This window comes from Mastomys coucha, unplaced genomic scaffold, assembly GCF_008632895.1.
Source record: "Mastomys coucha isolate ucsf_1 unplaced genomic scaffold, UCSF_Mcou_1 pScaffold13, whole genome shotgun sequence".
In the NCBI taxonomy this organism is placed as follows: Eukaryota; Metazoa; Chordata; class Mammalia; order Rodentia; family Muridae; genus Mastomys; species Mastomys coucha.
Genome location: NW_022196895.1, coordinates 64,061,370 through 64,067,884, shown reverse-complemented (window position 1 = coordinate 64,067,884; position 6,515 = coordinate 64,061,370). Strand labels below are relative to the sequence as shown.

The 6,515-nt window shown below is 41.6% G+C and overlaps 1 protein-coding gene across 2 annotated transcripts in view; it reads right to left on the bottom strand.

Annotated features, from left to right (window-relative positions):
• Ldlrad4 (low density lipoprotein receptor class A domain containing 4) overlaps positions 1 to 6,515 on the bottom strand; it is a 327,134-nt gene that overhangs the window by 133,768 nt on the left and 186,851 nt on the right. The gene's annotated exons all lie outside the window — the stretch shown is intronic.

The following is a 6,515-nucleotide window of genomic DNA, read 5'->3' as shown; positions in this document are numbered from 1 at the left end:
AAAAAAAAAAAAACAATAGACAATGTGGCCAAACAGATAGATGGAGGACTCCCAGCAATATGGAAAAAACAGTTGTATTTTGCAGAGACCGCCCTTTCAAACTGAGAGACTTCCAAAGCAGGTCTTTTTTGTTAACCAGAAAATAGCTCATTCATATTCTACAAAGAAAGCCTCTAAATTGGGAGGAATAGTCATATTTAACATTAGGTAGGGGAAACTGGGCTGAGAGCAAGAAAAGAAGTCGGTTTCCCCATTTCTTCAGCTAGATTAAAGCTTCCCTTGACTTAATGGCGGGGGTTGGGGGGGTGGGGTGGGGGTGGGGCCGATTTTCCACATGTAAGAATCAGGGCTCTCGTGGAAGGCGGATGACAAGTACACCCCCCCCCCATAAATGCAGAAATGATGCCAGAGAACAAGTAAAGCAACACATTTGAAGACAGAAATCTTGGGTCTTTTTCTCTTATTCTGCAGTACAGATTTCTTAGCTGGACTACTTCCCACAAAGATGGAGGATGGCTGTCAGTGTAGTCCCAAGCATACTCTGTATTCATGCCAGGGCCATCGCTCCAGAGCACAAAAGTGCCCATCAGAGTACTGTGCAATGGCTAAAACATGACTTCTCCTTAATTACTCAGAATTAGCAATAAATACCAGACATGTGTGATCAGGGTGGACACTCTATGGAATGAATTAAGCCCACTGAAAGGCACGATGCGTTCTTCGCCTTCTCCAAAAAAGTGACAAGTTAGGAGCTGAGAAAATGTGTTAACAACTGTTCTTAAGCTTGCTTGTTTGGGCAGAAAAAGAACAGAATGGAGTTAGAATGTTAACAGGCAACAAAAGGGAATGGGTCCTGTTCCTGGAATTAGTCATACTTCCATGTGACGTTCATGGGCCATCCCCTTCCTTCTACAAGGAGATGTGGTACAAGGAGATGTGGACAATGGAGAAGTGGGTCTCAAAAGCAACATGGGCTTTGCAAAAGGTGAAAGAGAACAAGATGGGACTAGGAAGGATGAGGGAATCTGCCATCAATTAAGAGCAACCCACGAAGGCCATGCTGTGGACATAGCCCCAAGGAAGTACCTCATGAATCTTGCCTCAGTCTGGAGACCCTGCCCGTGGGGAATCGCTGATTCTTTCATGGATTTGTAGTGTAGACACAGACAGACAACAAACAAACTCTCCAAGTCCCTTTTGGTCTGCCATAGTTGCTGTTACAGATACCTGTCCATTAAGAGCCCAGGGAACATTAGTATCTTCACACATACTTGCCCTGCTCCATCTCTGACAGCCATCATTGGTAAACCTTCCCTGGATTTCAGGACCATACAGACACACTCCCACCTCGGGAAGCTTTTTGGAAACAGAAAAGAATTTTGCATCAGGTAAATGAAACACATACATGAGCTAATTATATAGCTCCCAATTGAAGTAAATACATTATAAAGATCAGCTTCATCCATCTAATAGCTTACTGGACACAAAACATCTCAGAGTCCTATCTAAAATTCACCTTATTAAAATCACATTAGTCATCTTAACAACAAAACTAATCCCCTCTAGGATTACCTGCATTGGAGAGTCACAACACTATGCACCAGGCTTGATGCCCAAATCCTGGAGTTCCATAGTCCATCAGTCATCTAGTCTTGAACATTCTAGAAGCTCTGATTTAGAGAACTTAATGAGATTGACCTAACTCAACAATGGTATCTTCCACATCCAAAAGGACCAGAGTTGACAAGACTGCCTACTGCCTCTGGGAATGGAGATATTCTCCAATGGTAAGTGTCCCAATGTTTTTGTAGATGCTGAGGTATGTGAAGCCAGCAAGTACTCCCAACTTTTTTTTCCAGTTTCTACACAATGAAGCTCAAACTGCCTCTCCAGAACCACAAGCCCTTCCCCACAAGAGTAAACCTTCCCCTTCAGATGAGTGAATGTCCTTTGATCCTTCCTTGCTTTTCTTTACTTCTGTTCCTTCTGATGTCTCCTGCAGTTGTACAATTCTTAAAAGTCCTTATATTCCTCAGGCTGTCTTGCTACACTCTCTGGACCTAGCCAAAGGCAGCTTGGCTGCTTCTGGCTTTTCCATTTTCTAGACACTGTCTACATTCTCTGGGTTCTGGCTCCTCCCTCCATCTTCTAACTCAGCAATAATGGTTCATGTCTTTTTCATATTACATCTCCATGACCTTCTTTCTGCTGTCACACACAGGAATGGTTCTCCACTTTGGGGAATCTACATACTTTGGGCCTGTCTCAGTAGACCAGGGTAAGCTTCGTCAAGGTCTTTAGTCTTTGTTGTATCTGGAGATGCCATTTTGCTAAGTAAGGTTACATTTTTATAGGTTTTGAGGATTAAGATGTGGACATCTTTTGGGTTATAGAGGGAAACTCATGCAACTGAATGCAACAATTAAAACAATGGAGTAGTGTAGAATACATGTAGGTGGTTCTCATGGATGTGTATCTAGTTTTCACAGGGATTTGTGTTCTAAGCTGGCCCTAGTCACCTAGTGGAGAGGGAAGTCCAGAATATTTCTATAATTAATATGTGAGTATAGGAGACTTACTCTCAAGCTAGAGACCCACTAAGGAAGACGCCAGGTATTGAGTTTTGGCTTTCACATGCACATGCTGTCTCTGACTCTCTGTCTCTGTCTCCATGTCTCTCTGTTCCCTCTCTCCTCCCCCCTGGTCTGTGTGTACAAAGATCCTTTCTCCTTCTTTGGATAAAGAAGGTAAATCCTCACACTTACTAACAGACAGCACTGTTAAAGTAATGTGCAGCTTTTTTTTTCCCCTCTAGCTGCTAAATTCTTTTCACACAGATAGCATTTTGAAGACCTCACTGCTGAAAATCAGCACAACTGTGTAGATTTGTCCCACTGTTCCTTTCCCAAATGCCTTCCTTACACTCTATAAACCTCTGCCTTTCCTGCTCAGAACGCTGTCACCTAGGTTCAGTTGGGACAGGCTCATGACTACACTTTCCAACAACAATAAAAAGTAATAGAGCAAAAACTCTCACCATCTAGGAAAAGCAAGAGAATTATTTACCAAGACAATCACTCCAGGACTGCAAGGCATTCATCTGTTCACTCTAGCAAACACTAAGTATCAGTCACAGAAGGCCCTACAGGGTTCAGAATGTTGCCTCCAGTAGCCTTTCAACCATGGAGGGCAAAGAGAATAAGGAGTGAAATAAGTAACAGTGAGTGAAGTCAGTAACAATAAGGAGTGAAATAAGTGTCAATAAGGGGTGAAATAAGTAACAACAAGGGGTGAAATAAGTAACAACAAGGGGTGAAATAAGTAACAATAAAGAGTAAAATAAGTAACATAAGGAGTGAGATAAGTAACAATAGTAGTGGAAATAAGTAGACAAGGAGTGAAATAAGTTAATGTCAAAGCATAAGGTAGCTCTCTCCAGGGTGAGTGGAAAGGCAGTTCTCACAGCAGAGGGTACCAGTGATGGATACTCTGAGGGACTGTTTAGAGCCCGGCCATTTATGAACACTGACATGAAGCTGTAAGAACTTAGAAGAATTTAATATAATTTTAAAAGTATGAAAAATTAAAATCTAAGAAAAAAATAATCACCATAATTCTGCTAACCTACAGTTTACTGTGATTTGTTTTTGGCTTAAGACAATGGTCTAATAATGTAGATCTGGACCCAGTATAGTTTCGATTTTCTATTGCTCTAGAATACTTATATGAATCTGGTACATTAGACCACTCTGCCATCCTACTATGCTCAGAATTCTCTTAGTCAACTTCCATCATTGTGGCAAAAAAACTCAAGAAAATCCATTTAAAGGGGTAAAAGATTTGTTGTGATTTGTGGTTCCAGTCCATATGCAGCTCACCTCATTTGTAGGTCTGTAGCAAAGCAAAATTATTATGGCAAAGGGAAGTTGCTTACTTCATAGTGGCCAAAGAGGAAGGAGACAGAGACAGACAGACAGAGAGACAGACAGACAGAGAGACAGACAGACAGACAGACAGAGGCAGGCCCTTTGAAGGCATCTCTACCATGGCCTACTCCCTCCGATCAGACCTCACCTATAACAGCTCACAGAGTTTGAGTTCATCAATAAGCTCACTAATGAGCTAATCATCTTCAAGTAATGCCACAAGCTTGGGGCCAAGCCTTCAACATCAACACATCAGCCTTTCAAAGAACACTTCACTTCATATTCAAACAACTATTTTTACAAGTTCAAACTGTCCTGGAGGGATACCTCAATGGTAAAAAGCACTTGATGCTCTTCCAGAGGACCTGGTAGCTTAACAATCATTCATAAATCCAGGTCCAAGGGATCTGATGCTCTATTCTAGCTTCACTGAGCACTAAGGACATACATGGTGCAGAGACATACATGCAGGCAAAACATTTGTAAGCATTAAAATATGTAAAGCTAAAATTTTAAGTAATAGTATAAAACATACATATAATTGATTTGTATGTCTATCCATACTGTATAATCGTAAATAAGTCAACAATAGAATGAATCTCAAAGTCAATGATGCACTTTACACAACCTAAATACACAAAGGCTATATCATCTGTTTGTATAAGTCCATCCTGTGACAGTCACACAACAGCCAAGTTGTCCAGCAACATATTTATTGAAATGTATTCCAGTCACAAAAAAACACATAGCTGTATGTTTGTGCACATACATGTATGCACATTACAAATGTTATATCAAAATCAATATGCTTTAAAGTGTACTATTGTAATAGCTTTGTCATGGAAAATAAGGGTCCAAAATGCATAAAACCCATAGTAGCAGGAAAGAATTAAATATTTATCATCTATCTTAGCACCATCAATAATTGTTCAATTATACTTTAGACCACCAAAGATGACACTGGGTGTGGGACTGACCCTATGTAAGGGGAGAGATGATAGCCAAATTCATAGCTTCTGTAAAAGCTCTACAGTGGTAGGATGTTCCTGTCAATTCAGGGTGGAAGATGTCCAAAGACAAAAACCAAACATCTGAAGTCATTCTCGGTGTTTATTATAGGAATGTTGTCTCCTATTCTCTAGTGTATTGTGCACAAAGCTAGGCCCTGTTTCACCTCACACGTGCTGGCCACACACACCTGTGGTGGGTGAGTTCCAGCCTGGGTCAGATAGTTGTTCATCCACCCTTTCTGAAGAGACAGTCCTTGTCCAATCTAGATAAGTAGTACCAGGTCTGTAGGAGCAGACAGTTCTCTGAGCATGTGCTTCATGTTATTGATTTCCACACAAGGAAACTTCTAGCTGAGAAACTCAAAGGCCCACTTATTTGTCATTTCACGTTAGTAAAGCCATCCTTTCAAGTTTGGCACGTTGGATTTGTTTTTATATATTTAGGATCTCTTTTTAGCAGCAACTCCACCCCAAATGATAGATACAAACCGTGTTTAATTAACTGACTGCCTTCTAGCCTCACCGCTACCTCCCTTGTGTGCACTGCATTCTTTTGCATACTCTCGCCATCAGTTTAGAGTTCCCATGTCATCAGAACCCCCAGAGGTAGCACCCTTCAGAAAGCAGGTAGCATGCTCCACTGGAGACCCTTGCAATGAAACAAAAGCCAGCAGAAGACTCCGGGATAAGAGCAATATCCTGCTCTCCGTCCCTGCACTCCTCGCCAGTGCCAGAATGAACATCTGCAGGGTAGCTGCGGCGCCCACTAGTCCCTGCTGCCTGTTAGCATATTTTAATGCTGTGATCACAGTTTTCTATTTCTATCGAGGTGCTACAAGGTGCCAGACTCTGGATTCACACATTGCGTCATTACCGTCCCCAGGGAGCAGACTACACAGCAATACTGGGGACAGGGTTGAAAGGTAATGAGAAGGTTAATGGTGGGAAAGACAAATGGAGCACCTGGTATCCTGCAAAGAATAAATGTGCCACTGCAAAGGGGGAGGGTCTGGTTTTAGCAGGCTCTGGTAGATACTGTATACCCTGACGATGAAGATTTCTCTTGAAAACTCTTAAAATAGCCACAGTATTTACAAAAAAAAAAAAGCATCTTCTTTCTTTGCTAACTGTTCCAACCAATATTTATCCTGTTAAACTTAACAGAAGCAAAGCCCCTGTCTCAGAATGCTTTTTGGAGTCACAGGAGAATGAATCTAGGATCCAAAGCGCTTTCCTTGTCAGCAAACCTGAGCCCAAGGTGTTAATGAACCAAGGTCACCACAGAGATGAGAGCGGCTGGTTATTAATTTTAACTCATTCTTGCGAGATGTAAAGAAGAAAAAAAACCATAAATCCAGTATAATCCTTCAAGGAAAACATCATTGAGAATTCCTCCTTTGAAGTTTACATTCTGAGCTTAAGTGTAACACCAAGACAATCCAAGTGTCTCCTGGTTTTCACAATGCGAATATATACTCACCCACCCATAAACAGAAGCCAAGTCCGCCATCGTGACCTCTCAAAGGGCAAAAGCTAGAGCCCACATCTGATGACTCGTTATTGTTTCCACGTGTGATAA